A 16,306-nucleotide genomic window follows, 5' to 3' on the forward strand; every position below is an offset into this window, starting at 1 on the left:
TGCACGCGGTACGCGGGTCGTGACTCCGCGGCTTTCAGCTAATAATTGGCACCGGGCATTTATACGCTCGCAACCAACCGCGCGTTATTGGCAACCTACGCGCAATCCTCATTTACCAGCAATTTAGCACCCGCGACACACGCGCGTTCCTCCAGTAGCGTCTTCGCTGCAGGTACAAGGTATAAATCTCAGGCAAGAGTTTGCTTCTTGCAATCCTTGAACTTACGTGCAACTTCCGATTCTTTCAGCCACCACCGAATGAAACATGGAAATCTTTTTTCACGCGTGTTAAATACCTGTATGTGGAAAACATGTCAATCCGCCGAGGTTTTGGAGGCAAAACTTGAGAACATAATTATCCACACGGTCCCTGAATTTATTTTCTGGCACAGATTGCGTAATCTCCGCAACGTATTGGTGTGTGAAAGGTTTGACACACCTATGTACGTACCTTACTATACGTCCTGTCGAACACACCGGGTTATACGAGTCTACCTATTGCAGCGTTGCGATCAAACCAGACCGACGCTGTCTCATTAGTGCCGTCCGTCAGTCACCTCTGCAGCGCCTAACCATCTCTTTTCTTTTACCATCCCAGAGCCTATTCTTGCCCTAGTGTGTCGCTCGTTAAATTACTTTAATGCTTTGCCGCCCTCGAAGATTTTTCAAATATTTATTTACTCTAATCTTTTTTCATCGTGTAAACTACAACAGACGTACATAATTCCGAACCGTATTACACGTACCTGTAATCTACAGGGTACATATATAGATGTATGCTTTCACAAGTGTACAGAAAGTGGCAAACGGTGAAAGTGTAATGAGATTAGACGGACGATATATAATTTTGATAAATGGATTTCAATGGTGCAGGGAATAATTGATCGACGTGCAAAGTCTGTGCATCGGATATTCATTTATTTCTGGTATTGGTACGACGGTGAATGAAAAAAATATCGCTATAATTCATCAGGCTGTGATCTTTGAAATAGATCTCAGCACGTGCGAGGATGAGATAGGGGGTAGTGCACGGTGGAGGGTGTTGAAAAATGACTAAACGAATTTGAAGAGAGCGATAAGCGGCTGGAAGCATCGCGGCACAGGCGGTCGTGCACCTGGAGCCCGCGAAGTTGTCAGATGAATAGGCCGTTGGCGGAAGGGCATAGAGATATCGGGCGTAACAGCAGCAGCAGCAGCAGCGGCAGTGGCGGTAACAGTTTGGTTGCAGCAGAAGCCAGAAGACACCGGAAGTTGGCACAAGTTCGTCTCCATGTCTGAAGACACACACGTATGTATAAGATCAGATGAGCCGCTGCTGGTTAAAAAAAATCAAAAGAGGAGAGAGTGAGAGAGAGAGAGAGAGAGAAAGGTGAAAAAAGGAGAGAAAAAAAAACACGCCAGAAAAACTACACCCCGGCGTAGTTTTTTTCACCACGTTTTTTCCCTTCATTTTCAAGATCGGAGATGCTAAGGTGGCGTGAATTTTAATTAGTGACGCGTTGATTGGCTGCGCTACGCCCCCGGGGCTAAGAGTAGCTGCTGTGGTAGTGAAGTACAAGGTACGGGAACCAGTCTCTGTACTCGAGGGTATCCCTGGATGTGCCACCCCGTCGCCTTTGCGTTAAGTCTGGGCGGAAAACGTGGCCGAACAATTTGTTGGAATTAGAAATAACCGAAAACACGCGGTGCTGGTGAGGTCTGGTCCCGGTCTCCGCCTCCGTTGCTCTTCTCTTCTTTTCCGTCGCGGTCTTCAGCCCAACGTACCGCGGCAGTCAACTCGAATTACGTCTTTTGGAAACGTGATCTCGTTATATGTGCCACTCGCGTATTTTGATTTCAAACAAATTCCCCTCTCGACACGCCACAACGTACGTCCGTGACGACCGCCGTGTCGTCGCACTTTTTATTTAATCGTGAAAAGAGAAGGTGATCTGTGCAGCTAACCTAGCAAAAAAAAAAAGATAAAAAATCTGTAAGACGCCGCGTGAATTTTGCTCTTTTCTCTTACCTGTCGGACCGGCAGCCGAGGTATAAAAGAAAAAGGACTGGTCGCCTGGCAGTCACTTTGTGCCGTTTCAACGTACACCGAGAGCTATGCAATCTGCAGCCTTAGAGCGGGGACCACTCCTGTAACAAATCGAAGCTTTTAAGCTTTATGTATCGCGTCGGTTGTGAGATATGAAAACGCGTCTTTGACCATGCGTATCTGCGCTGCGGGACCGTAACTTTCGAGAGAAATATTGTTTGTTCTTCTGGTTATTTTAGCGCACTCGACACGAACGGCGGACGAAAAAAGTAATTGCATTAGCTTCAATCCACCTCGCCGACAACGCGGTGCACCCCCTTGAAAGGTTGAAGCGATTCGTTCTCAACTCGACTGGACGAATATACGCCAGCCGCGCGGGTCATTCGCTTTATAGATCTTTTTTTTCTGACAACAACTGAAATAGCGGATTTATTTGGCGACCTCGAAAATTCAAAGCTCTACCGGCTCCTCAAAATCAGGCACGACTCTGTACAGTATTTACCCAGCTAGTATAAGTGCGCATCGCAAGAGGTACAGAAAAGAGCCCCCGAGCGATGCCAGACGCAGTTCGTCGCTATTTTCACCCGGGCTTTTATTATTCCACAGCTGAGTGAAGCAGGTGCGCGTATAGTGCGAAAATAATGAAATTATAAACCACGATTCCTTGCCTTGAGGAATACTTTCTTTAAAAATTACGGAGAATGTGCTAAGGAGAGGCAGGAGCCAGACTTCTTGCAGTTGGGTTACCGGTTTTGAGCAATACTAGAGTAAAAACTTCTTTCATCCAGTTTAAAAGAATTTGATTCCGACCTTCGGAGATCGTGTAGCTGATTTCTCATCAAACTAAAAAAAAAAATTTGTAAACTTCCAAAATCGGATAAATGAAAATTCCAAGATTATTATCCAGGTGCAATACTCCTCGGCATATGCGACCTGCATATGGTATTCCATCTCCTCTCACGCTCTCATCCCACGTCCTCCATGGTCTTACAAACTTCAAAAGCACCGTGCTTGATTAATTCAGTCGGAATTGAGCTGCATAAGTGTACATGCATACTTCTAGTGAACGCCAAGTAAATTACAGAGCATCGTTATTACGCAACTCGAGTCTTAATGTGAAGTTCACCCACTTGCCTGTGCAGCGGGAATCGAAGCGAAGAAAGGATTGACCATCCACATAACTGGCACATACCTGTACCGTAAGGTGCGAGCATACTCGACAGCGTACATAAAATTTGTATAAGTAGGTTGGTGCCCATAGCGCACAGGTGCAGCATGGAGTGATGTACTTGACTCCTTCGCTCCTTGAAAAATGTCGGCCTCCACTTCGGAGCTGGGCGGCGTCTTTAAGCTTTGGTAGACACCACGGGGAACAAGTATATCTATATCTACCCGTGCGTATGAATGTAAAAGATTATACGTACCTACGTATTTTCCAGCCAGGACGTGGCAGCAGCATTTCCGATGCGGCAGATAAGAGGATAGAAATGATAATTATTTACATAGCGACTGTCAAGTGTGCAGCAAGATTCTATTCGGGAGTTTTGGGACAGACAGATGGATCACATCACACCTAGAGGCACATTCCAACAAACTTCGTGACAAATGTAACTACGAGCACGATGAACGACTGCTTGTAGATGTAAGGTGTTGGACGCTTCCTGTTGTACCGTATAGAGAGGTAAGACTTGGATATTGGAACCAATTTTACTTCCGAGTATGTCATATGCGCCAGATTATCATCCATTTCTAGCTAAGAGTAAAAATTTATTTGTCAATTTGAGAACCACGGTAATTTGACAGTTTTATCATAGAATCACGAGATAAATAGCGTACTTTCAAGTACACCTAAAATAGGACGAGTTTTTATTAATAGATCCAAGCTTCTTGCGGAAGTTATTTGAAGTTACCTACTTCGTATAAGCTACTGCTGCAAAGATTCGTCTTTTAATTTCCTCTTATACCAGGTACACGGCGGTCGGACAAATTGACGAGTTATCCAATAAATTGTATACCTCCATTCATCTTTGATCTTTCAACATTCCAGTGTTTCCATTGCTCTCTGGCAATTAATCTTGAATAATAATCTATAAAAATCTAGTCGGCGTTTAAATACTTCGAACGTTATTTTTTCACAGATCAAACACTGTATAAACTTGAACATTGTTGATCGTTGAGTATTAGAATCGTTTGACTGACCTGTAGACAGATAAAGTCGAGGCTTATAATATTACTGCGAAGCCGGAAAGAAAGAAAATTCAAAGTTCACGTGACATCATATCAATGCAGAAGGTTTCAATGCCAAAGACATCGGTTGCATAACAGGACAGCCTTCATCCGGCCTACAAAAAAGCGAAATTTTTCTCTTGTAAAAGCGACGTACGTAATCAGCGCTAAACCGCGAATGCGGCGGATCGCGCGTCATGCCAGAATCTCAAATAAACGAAATTGGAGGCTGCCGGGATAGGGGACCGTCTAAATGCGGTGGTCGCTGTGTCATCGTCTGGATACGCGCCTGCGAAAAGTCACACGCTGCACTAGCGCGGATTTTAAACTCAGGATGCCCGCGGGCACGAAGAGCTTTGAGTTACTCCTTAACTCGGAGCTTGAAGCTTCAGCTGCAGGCTGAATCGCCCTGAACCGTCCGACTGGCTAGCTGACCACACGCAACCCCGAGGCAGCCTCCCCCTCCTTGCCCCCTATTTAATCTTATTCTACATCAAGTTTATCTCCAGCTCCGCTTCGTTATATTTACTCTCTCGCCATTGTGAGATCATCCCGAGACGTTTGTTGTATCCGACCACAGCTGCCACCGAGTGCAAAGTTATAGCCGCTGATCTTACGTCAGTCCGGTGAACCCGGAGGGGGAAAACTTCTGACCGCGATTTTTGCGTCTACGTGTGTTTGTTGTTTTTTCGAAATCGAGTTCCACGCCAACTCGTAATGGGTATGGATGCAGCAATTGCAGAGGACGATAGCCGGAAGAAACGACCGCAATTTTACCCTGAAATATGGCGCGTGCGCTGCCGCCGTTTGTTCCTATTATTAAAACAGCATTCGAGTGCTCCCGTTTTAGCACGGGAACGTCTTATGTACTTTTCGCAGACGACAGATGTTTCAGACGAGGGGCGTTTGTTGGTTGCAGCCTTTACTCGCTAAAAATTCCCACCTCGTGTGTTTCTGGGCTTTCGTGCGTGAACCGCGCGAAGCCCACGCGAATAGAAACCGTTCTATACCGTACATACATCGTAGGTGCGTCGAACAGCCGTCCAACTGTCTGCCGCACTTGCAAAAATAGGAATTCTCGCCACCTCCGTGCCCCCCTTGCCCCCCGCCGATCCTCTCGCCCTCGTTTCTCTGGTCTCTTCTCACCTCGCTGGCTATTTTCCTTTGGCTAATCTAGCACTCTTCTTTTCTAGCAATTTTCATTTCCCTTTCTCCGTGCGACTGCATATCGCGAATATCGAGTCGAGCGGATTGAATAATTTTCTTTCGCCGGGTACCTACGGAACCTGCTGGAGGCGGATTAGCTAATGGAATTGATATTCAAATCGACGAATACCGGAGGTAATGTATTCCACGATGTCGAGAGAGCCGCTCTGCGGAACCGTGCAAACAAAGCTACTGATTCAAAGAGCTGCAACACGACCTGCTGCCACCCGTTTCACGGGAGACGTTTTTTTCACTCTTTACTCAAGTTTATCTTACCTCCGGATCTTACTTCTGTCGTATTCTGATCGAGACGTCGCGCTGTGCCAACTCGTTCATTTTTAATTACTCAAGAGCCATATACACAAATAAACCCTAAAGGGGACTGTGTTTGAAGGACTAATGCGTCTGAAACGTGTTTCTTCAGCAGCAAAGTTTCATTGCAATACTTAAATAACCTTTTTATTCTTCTAGGCATTGTTCAGACAAAGTCAGGATCTTCCAGTCGTCGCCAACTCGTCAGGTAGTCACGCTATGCGCTCAAAGCAGGAGATGCTTTGCCAAAGAACATATTGTCTCTGAGGTGGTGCTGAATTACAAAACGCCTTCTTTATCGTATTTTTACCAAATGCATACAATTGCTCAATGAAACGAAACGAAACGTGACCTGTAATAGCTTGAATCCATCAGTTTTCACATCTACTCGTATTCGCATAATTTGCTTGAAATTAACAGCTGATCAGAATTCTCTGCGGGATATTTATTAAGCTACATCTAACGGGGGGGATGAAATTCGGAGCCCAGTCTTTCTTCTTCTTCTTCTTTTGTGTTGATTCCAGTAAACTAAGAAAATTGGGTGGAATAATTTGATCGATTATAGACTCGAGAGACGAGGCAAGCGTATCTGACGCGAATCGCGGTTGTAGTTCCGCTGTTGCTGCACGGTTGATTTATAAGCTCCGCTTGAATCCTGGGCCCCTTTGTCACGGTGTGGCACGAACTGTCGTCGGCCAGCAGGAGACTGTTAATTTCTCGCAATGTTTTCCGCGCCGCGTTATAACACGAGTCTGCGGTCGCCTCGACGTAATTCCAGTAGCAATTGTGGTGACTCGAGATGTATAATGTAAGCTCATGAGGTACGCGACTTGAATCGCAAACAAAATCCTGAATTATTCGCTGCGTCCTTTTTCGCTCGCCTGGTTGGAGCCGCGCGAAGTATCGCGTCTGCGGTCGACCGATATCGAGTTTTCGTAACATTTTTTTCCTCAATCGCATCAGGCATGATACGTTCACACATTCAAGCTTCCAGTAGGCGCAAATACACGCAGCAAGAATCTGAGTACGCTTTATTCCACTGAATAATAATCCGCTCTTGTGAATGCTGAAATAGTTGCAAATGGTTGAGGTATTCGACTCACGCAATTATTTCGCAACCTTGAAACTTCAATTTGTATTCTAATTATGCACGTCTGTGCAGTTAAATTCTCTTTTAGATCTGCACCGTCGTACGAAACATTTTGTAGATATCGCAATCGTGCTTAGACAGATTTAAACTAATTATAGCAAATATTAGTGTAATCTTGTGCGCAATTCAATTATCTGCAAAAATCAGATACCTCTATTATGTTAAACAGGTTGAAGAAACCTTCTCAACTTTTATAATACCCGGCTTGACAATGGCGTTCATATGAATTCTTGGTGGATTGATGCCAATTGCTGTTCACAAATCTCCACAAGATTGAACATGCATAGCGAAAATTGTTTAACACGGTGAAGTAACAATGCTCACGAAATACGTGACTGAAACGCTCCGTACCCGAGACGGAAAGCCACGAACAAAATAATTCTTCACTTCCGCATGTAAAACATGAACAAAGTTTGTCAAGACACACGTCGGCGAACCGGAAGAACGCGGGTGCGTGACCCGTCGATCCCTTTCGCAGTCTAGGGAGAGGTTCTCGAGCGGTCATCGACTCATTCTTCGGTGTCAGACACGTCCTAATCGTGTTTCTATTGTTTACAAGAAACGTACTACGCAGTTGTACCTGATCAGACGTAGGCGTGTACGTAAGCTCTGGACGACACTCGGACCGGATGATAAATAATGAAACGTTGACAATCGATACGTGTATGGTGGATATGGGACTGATGGGGAAAAAAATAAATAAGCATCACCAAAATCATAGCTTGGATGAAGTGAGTGAAGTACCTTCAAAGATTGAACGATTGATCGGAACGCTGGAAAAAGAATGAATTTATACACGTAACTTGCAACAAAATAAAAATAAATAACACATCAATCTATGCCCCACAATGTTTATTACTTGGGTTTGCAACCAAAATACTGATGAGCCGCGAAAGGCGCTGAGATATATCGATTGATTAGCTCTGACCAATGCATTCTTTATTTCTTTTGACGTTGAATTAGTACGCAGAGGGTCATTTAAATCGATTGGAAAAGAATAAATTTGCGAAGATGAAGTGAGATTGAGCCCGTTGAATTTTTTCAGTTCATTTTTAATGGATTTTGAAAAATGCTGGATACAAGTTTTCTTAACGGCCATACATGCATGGGAATTTTCAATAGTGGGGTGGGTGGAGAAAAAGAATTCACACACTTCTAGAAATCGATTGAGTTTCGGCTGATTATTTGATGTGCCTTAATTATAGTACAAGTGTTCAGGCCTCAGTATGTAGTAATTTGACAAGTTAACAAATAGTGTAAAAGTGAAAGATGAGAAGAAACGAAAAAGTATGATTAAACATTGTATATTAATTCTGATAACTATAACATGACAGAGAAATGTAATATACATGGCTATGAGCAGGATTCGAGGAATAATATATTTCATATGATCATTATCGTAGTAAGTTAGGGTAGTTAAAGTTCTGGTGTGCGTACAAATGCCATGCGCCTCTGGAACATACGCAAAATGACGTTTCATGATGTATTGTGACTATTTTATGTAACCTGAATTGCAATGAATAAATAATTGATTTCCCAAACATCATTTTTACTTTATCAGCTTATGTTTCGACAAAGATTTGAACTCCTTTCTCGTAATATTTGGGATATGATGAATCTGGAAGTATCGTATGATGATGGCCAGAGATAAAGAGTTCTGCTCGATAATCGAGCGAAAAACGGGAATAACCTACAACCATAATCCACCGTTGGATTGTAAGTGACATTTTTCGGTATTTTGGAAAGTGCTGGAATAAATTCTTCAATGCACTATTCCGACGTAATTTTGCGAGAGAAATCGATTGGGCGCAGTCCCAATACGCTGCGATCAACGCATCGAAAGTTACAGCCAAAAAACGGAAACCTGAATTTTCGACATTTTTCAGCAGGTGCTTTTTCCTTCGTCATTTCGCTTCTGTTGATCCCACGCTCTTTTCGCTGCGTTTTCTGAGTTCCTTGGGGTCCAATTGGTCGGGAAAGAGTCATACGAATCAATTCTGAGACGAAAAATTTTTTGGTGAAAAAAAAAGGAAGGTTAACCCCTTTGTTTTTTGGCGAAAATTTTCGCGATTTTGAAAAGTGCTGGAATCAAGTCTTTCTGGCACTATTCCGACGTAATTTTGCGAGAGAAATCGATTGGGCGCAGTCCCAATACGCTGCGATCAACGCATCGAAAGTTACAGCCAAAATACGAAAACCTGAATTTTCGACATTTTTCAGCAGGTGCTTTTTCCTTCGTCATTTCGCTTCTGTTGATCCCACGCTCTTTTCGCTGCGTTTTCTGAGTTCCTTGGGGTCCAATTGGTCGGGAAAGAGTCATACGAATCAATTCTGAGACGAAAAATTTTTTGGTGAAAAAAAAAGGAAGGTTAACCCCTTTGTATTTTTGGCGAAAATTTTCGCGATTTTGAAAAGTGCTGGAATCAAGTCTTTCTGGCACTATTCCGACGTAATTTTGCGAGAGAAATCGATTGGGCGCAGTCCCAATACGCTGCGATCAACGCATCGAAAGTTACAGCCAAAAAACGAAAACCTGAATTTTAGACATTTTTCAGCAGGTGCTTTTTCCTTCGTCATTTCGCTTCTGTTGATCCCACGCTCTTTTCGCTGCGTTTTCTGAGTTCCTTGGGGTCCAATTGGTCGGGAAAGAGTCATACGAATCAATTCTGAGACGAAAAATTTTTTGGTGAAAAAAAAAGGAAGGTTAACCCCTTTGTATTGTTGGCGAAAATTTTCGCGATTTTGAAAAGTGCTGGAATCAAGTCTTTCTGGCACTATTCCGACGTAATTTTGCGAGAGAAATCGATTGGGCGCAGTCCCAATACGCTGCGATCAACGCATCTAAGGTTACAGCCAAAAAACGAAAACTTGAATTTTCGACATTTTTCAGCAGGTGCTTTTTCCTTCGTCATTTCGCTTCTGTTGATCCCACGCTCTTTTCGCTGCGTTTTCTGACTTCCTTGGGGTCCAATTGGTCGGAAAAGAGTCATACGAATCAATTCTGAGACGAAAAATTTTTTGGTGAAAAAAAAAGGAAGGTTAACCCCTTTGTATTTTTGGCAAAAATTTTCGCGATTTTGAAAAGTGCTGGAATCAAGTCTTTCTGGCACTATTCCGACGTAATTTTGCGAGAGAAATCGATTGGGCGCAGTCCCAATACGCTGCGATCAACGCATCGAAAGTTACAGCCAAAAAACGAAAACCTGAATTTTCGACATTTTTCAGCAGGTGCTTTTTCCTTCGTCATTTCGCTTCTGTTGATCCCACGCTCTTTTCGCTGCGTTTTCTGAGTTCCTTGGGGTCCAATTGGTCGGGAAAGAGTCATACGAATCAATTCTGAGACGAAAAATTTTTTGGTGAAAAAAAAAGGAAGGTTAACCCCTTTGTATTTTTGGCGAAAATTTTCGCGATTTTCAAAAGTGCTGGAATAAATTAATTGTGGCACTATTCCGACGTAATTTTGCGAGAGAAATCGATTGGGCGCAGTCCCAATACGCTGCGATCAACGCATCGAAAGTTACAGCCAAAAAACGAAAACCTGAATTTTAGACATTTTTCAGCAGGTGCTTTTTCCTTCGTCATTTCGCTTCTGTTGATCCCACGCTCTTTTCGCTGCGTTTTCTGAGTTCCTTGGGGTCCAATTGGTCGGGAAAGAGTCATACGAATCAATTCTGAGACGAAAAATTTTTTGGTGAAAAAAAAAGGAAGGTTAACCCCTTTGTATTTTTGGCGAAAATTTTCGCGATTTTGAAAAGTGCTGGAATCAAGTCTTTCTGGCACTATTCCGACGTAATTTTGCGAGAGAAATCGATTGGGCGCAGTCCCAATACGCTGCGATCAACGCATCGAAAGTTACAGCCAAAAAACGAAAACCTGAATTTTCGACATTTTTCAGCAGGTGCTTTTTCCTTCGTCATTTCGCTTCTGTTGATCCCACGCTCTTTTCGCTGCGTTTTCTGAGTTCCTTGGGGTCCGATTGGTCGGGAAAGAGTCATACGAATCAATTCTGAGACGAAAAATTTTTTGGTAAAAAAAAAAGGAAGGTTAACCCCTTTGTATTTTTGGCGAAAATTTTCGCGATTTTCGAAAGTGCTGGAATAAATTAATTGTGGCACTATTCCGACGTAATTTTGCGAGAGAAATCGATTGGGCGCAGTCCCAATACGCTGCGATCAACGCATCAAAAGTTACAGCCAAAAAACGAAAACCTGAATTTTAGACATTTTTCAGCAGGTGCTTTTTCCTTCGTCATTTCGCTTCTGTTGATCCCACGCTCTTTTCGCTACGTTTTCTGAGTTCCTTGGGGTCCAATTGGTCGGGAAAGAGTCATACTAATCAATTCTGAGACGAAAAATTTTTTGGTGAAAAAAAAAGGAAGGTTAACCCCTTTGTATTTTTGGCGAAAATTTTCGCGATTTTGAAAAGTGCTGGAATCAAGTCTTTCTGGCACTATTCCGACGTAATTTTGCGAGAGAAATCGATTGGGCGCAGTCCCAATACGCTGCGATCAACGCATCGAAAGTTACAGCCAAAAAACGAAAACCTGAATTTTCGACATTTTTCAGCAGGTGCTTTTTCCTTCGTCATTTCGCTTCTGTTGATCCCACGCTCTTTTCGCTGCGTTTTCTGAGTTCCTTGGGGTCCAATTGGTCGGGAAAGAGTCATACGAATCAATTCTGAGACGAAAAATTTTTTGGTGAAAAAAAAAGGAAGGTTAACCCCTTTGTATTTTTGGCGAAAATTTTCGCGATTTTGAAAAGTGCTGGAATCAAGTCTTTCTGGCACTATTCCGACGTAATTTTGCGAGAGAAATCGATTGGGCGCAGTCCCAATACGCTGCGATCAACGCATCGAAAGTTACAGCCAAAAAACGAAAACCTGAATTTTCGACATTTTTCAGCGGGTGCTTTTTCCTTCGTCATTTCGCTTCTGTTGATCCCACGCTCTTTTCGCTGCGTTTTCTGAGTTCCTTGGGGTCCAATTGGTCGGGAAAGAGTCATACGAATCAATTCTGAGACGAAAAATTTTTTGGTGAAAAAAAAAGGAAGGTTAACCCCTTTGTATTTTTGGCGAAAATTTTCGCGATTTTCGAAAGTGCTGGAATAAATTAATTGTGGCACTATTCCGACGTAATTTTGCGAGAGAAATCGATTGGGCGCAGTCCCAATACGCTGCGATCAACGCATCAAAAGTTACAGCCAAAAAACGAAAACCTGAATTTTAGACATTTTTCAGCAGGTGCTTTTTCCTTCGTCATTTCGCTTCTGTTGATCCCACGCTCTTTTCGCTACGTTTTCTGAGTTCCTTGGGGTCCAATTGGTCGGGAAAGAGTCATACGAATCAATTCTGAGACGAAAAATTTTTTGGTAAAAAAAAAAGGAAGGTTAACCCCTTTGTATTTTTGGCGAAAATTTTCGCGATTTTGAAAAGTGCTGGAATCAAGTCTTTCTGGCACTATTCCGACGTAATTTTGCGAGAGAAATCGATTGGGCGCAGTCCCAATACGCTGCGATCAACGCATCGAAAGTTACAGCCAAAAAACGAAAACCTGAATTTTCGACATTTTTCAGCAGGTGCTTTTTCCTTCGTCATTTCGCTTCTGTTGATCCCACGCTCTTTTCGCTGCGTTTTCTGAGTTCCTTGGGGTCCAATTGGTCGGGAAAGAGTCATACGAATCAATTCTGAGACGAAAAATTTTTTGGTGAAAAAAAAAGGAAGGTTAACCCCTTTGTATTTTTGGCGAAAATTTTCGCGATTTTAAAAAGTGCTGGAATCAAGTCTTTCTGGCACTATTCCGACGTAATTTTGCGAGAGAAATCGATTGGGCGCAGTCCCAATACGCTGCGATCAACGCATCGAAAGTTACAGCCAAAAAACGAAAACCTGAATTTTCGACATTTTTCAGCGGGTGCTTTTTCCTTCGTCATTTCGCTTCTGTTGATCCCACGCTCTTTTCGCTGCGTTTTCTGAGTTCCTTGGGGTCCAATTGGTCGGGAAAGAGTCATACGAATCAATTCTGAGACGAAAAATTTTTTGGTGAAAAAAAAAGGAAGGTTAACCCCTTTGTATTTTTGGCGAAAATTTTCGCGATTTTGAAAAGTGCTGGAATCAAGTCTTTCTGGCACTATTCCGACGTAATTTTGCGAGAGAAATCGATTGGGCGCAGTCCCAATACGCTGCGATCAACGCATCGAAAGTTACAGCCAAAAAACGAAAACCTGAATTTTCGACATTTTTCAGCAGGTGCTTTTTCCTTCGTCATTTCGCTTCTGTTGATCCCACGCTCTTTTCGCTGCGTTTTCTGAGTTCCTTGGGGTCCAATTGGTCGGGAAAGAGTCATACGAATCAATTCTGAGACGAAAAATTTTTTGGTGAAAAAAAAAGGAAGGTTAACCCCTTGGTATTTTTGGCGAAAATTTTCGCGATTTTGAAAAGTGCTGGAATCAAGTCTTTCTGGCACTATTCCGACGTAATTTTGCGAGAGAAATCGATTGGGCGCAGTCCCAATACGCTGCGATCAACGCATCGAAAGTTACAGCCAAAAAACGAAAACCTGAATTTTCGACATTTTTCAGCAGGTGCTTTTTCCTTCGTCATTTCGCTTCTGTTGATCCCACGCTCTTTTCGCTGCGTTTTCTGACTTCCTTGGGGTCCAATTGGTCGGGAAAGAGTCATACGAATCAATTCTGAGACGAAAAATTTTTTGGTGAAAAAAAAAGGAAGGTTAACCCCTTTGTATTTTTGGCGAAAATTTTCGCGATTTTGAAAAGTGCTGGAATCAAGTCTTTCTGGCTCTATTCCGACGTAATTTTGCGAGAGAAATCGATTGGGCGCAGTCCCAATACGCTGCGATCAACGCATCGAAAGTTACAGCCAAAAAACGAAAACCTGAATTTTCGACATTTTTCAGCGGGTGCTTTTTCCTTCGTCATTTCGCTTCTGTTGATCCCACGCTCTTTTCGCTGCGTTTTCTGAGTTCCTTGGGGTCCAATTAGTCGGGAAAGAGTCATACGAATCAATTCTGAGACGAAAAATTTTTTGGTGAAAAAAAAAGGAAGGTTAACCCCTTTGTATTTTTGGCGAAAATTTTCGCGATTTTCAAAAGTGCTGGAATAAATTAATTGTGGCACTATTCCGACGTAATTTTGCGAGAGAAATCGATTGGGCGCAGTCCCAATACGCTGCGATCAACGCATCGAAAGTTACAGCCAAAAAACGAAAACCTGAATTTTCGACATTTTTCAGCAGGTGCTTTTTCCTTCGTCATTTCGCTTCTGTTGATCCCACGCTCTTTTCGCTGCGTTTTCTGAGTTCCTTGGGGTCCAATTGGTCGGGAAAGAGTCATACGAATCAATTCTGAGACGAAAAATTTTTTGGTGAAAAAAAAAGGAAGGTTAACCCCTTGGTATTTTTGGCGAAAATTTTCGCGATTTTGAAAAGTGCTGGAATCAAGTCTTTCTGGCACTATTCCGACGTAATTTTGCGAGAGAAATCGATTGGGCGCAGTCCCAATACGCTGCGATCAACGCATCGAAAGTTACAGCCAAAAAACGAAAACCTGAATTTTCGACATTTTTCAGCAGGTGCTTTTTCCTTCGTCATTTCGCTTCTGTTGATCCCACGCTCTTTTCGCTGCGTTTTCTGAGTTCCTTGGGGTCCAATTGGTCGGGAAAGAGTCATACGAATCAATTCTGAGACGAAAAATTTTTTGGTAAAAAAAAAAGGAAGGTTAACCCCTTTGTATTTTTGGCGAAAATTTTCGCGATTTTCGAAAGTGCTGGAATAAATTAATTGTGGCACTATTCCGACGTAATTTTGCGAGAGAAATCGATTGGGCGCAGTCCCAATACGCTGCGATCAACGCATCAAAAGTTACAGCCAAAAAACGAAAACCTGAATTTTAGACATTTTTCAGCAGGTGCTTTTTCCTTCGTCATTTCGCTTCTGTTGATCCCACGCTCTTTTCGCTGCGTTTTCTGAGTTCCTTGGGGTCCAATTGGTCGGGAAAGAGTCATACGAATCAATTCTGAGACGAAAAATTTTTTGGTGAAAAAAAAAGGAAGGTTAACCCCTTTGTATTTTTGGCGAAAATTTTCGCGATTTTGAAAAGTGCTGGAATCAAGTCTTTCTGGCACTATTCCGACGTAATTTTGCGAGAGAAATCGATTGGGCGCAGTCCCAATACGCTGCGATCAACGCATCGAAAGTTACAGCCAAAAAACGAAAACCTGAATTTTCGACATTTTTCAGCGGGTGCTTTTTCCTTCGTCATTTCGCTTCTGTTGATCCCACGCTCTTTTCGCTGCGTTTTCTGAGTTCCTTGGGGTCCAATTGGTCGGGAAAGAGTCATACGAATCAATTCTGAGACGAAAAATTTTTTGGTGAAAAAAAAAGGAAGGTTAACCCCTTTGTATTTTTGGCGAAAATTTTCGCGATTTTGAAAAGTGCTGGAATCAAGTCTTTCTGGCACTATTCCGACGTAATTTTGCGAGAGAAATCGATTGGGCGCAGTCCCAATACGCTGCGATCAACGCATCGAAAGTTACAGCCAAAAAACGAAAACCTGAATTTTCGACATTTTTCAGCGGGTGCTTTTTCCTTCGTCATTTCGCTTCTGTTGATCCCACGCTCTTTTCGCTGCGTTTTCTGAGTTCCTTGGGGTCCAATTGGTCGGGAAAGAGTCATACGAATCAATTCTGAGACGAAAAATTTTTTGGTGAAAAAAAAAGGAAGGTTAACCCCTTTGTATTTTTGGCGAAAATTTTCGCGATTTTCAAAAGTGCTGGAATAAATTAATTGTGGCACTATTCCGACATAATTTTGCGAGAGAAATCGATTGGGCGCAGTCCCAATACGCTGCGATCAACGCATCGAAAGTTACAGCCAAAAAACGAAAACCTGAATTTTAGACATTTTTCAGCAGGTGCTTTTTCCTTCGTCATTTCGCTTTTGTTGATCCCACGCTCTTTTCGCTGCGTTTTCTGAGTTCCTTGGGGTCCAATTGGTCGGGAAAGAGTCATACGAATCAATTCTGAGACGAAAAATTTTTTGGTGAAAAAAAAAGGAAGGTTAACCCCTTTGTATTTTTGGCGAAAATTTTCGCGATTTTGAAAAGTGCTGGAATCAAGTCTTTCTGGCACTATTCCGACGTAATTTTGCGAGAGAAATCGATTGGGCGCAGTCCCAATACGCTGCGATCAACGCATCGAAAGTTACAGCCAAAAAACGAAAACCTGAATTTTCGACATTTTTCAGCAGGTGCTTTTTCCTTCGTCATTTCGCTTCTGTTGATCCCACGCTCTTTTCGCTGCGTTTTCTGAGTTCCTTGGGGTCCAATTGGTCGGGAAAGAGTCATACGAATCAATTCTGAGACGAAAAATTTTTTG

At 42.8% G+C, this 16,306-nt stretch overlaps 1 long non-coding RNA gene across 1 annotated transcript; it reads left to right on the forward strand.

Moving 5' to 3' along the window:
- Positions 1-551: 551 nt before the first annotated feature.
- LOC124221802 (uncharacterized) lies at positions 552-8,434 on the forward strand. Its single transcript, XR_006883869.1, has 3 exons — positions 552-1,288; positions 5,446-5,593; positions 5,930-8,434. It is a non-coding gene; the product is annotated as an uncharacterized lncRNA (long non-coding RNA).
- Positions 8,435-16,306: the final 7,872 nt, after the last annotated feature.

The sequence above is a fragment of the Neodiprion pinetum genome, chromosome 6 (genome assembly GCF_021155775.2).
Source record: "Neodiprion pinetum isolate iyNeoPine1 chromosome 6, iyNeoPine1.2, whole genome shotgun sequence".
Classification (NCBI taxonomy): Eukaryota; Metazoa; Arthropoda; class Insecta; order Hymenoptera; family Diprionidae; genus Neodiprion; species Neodiprion pinetum.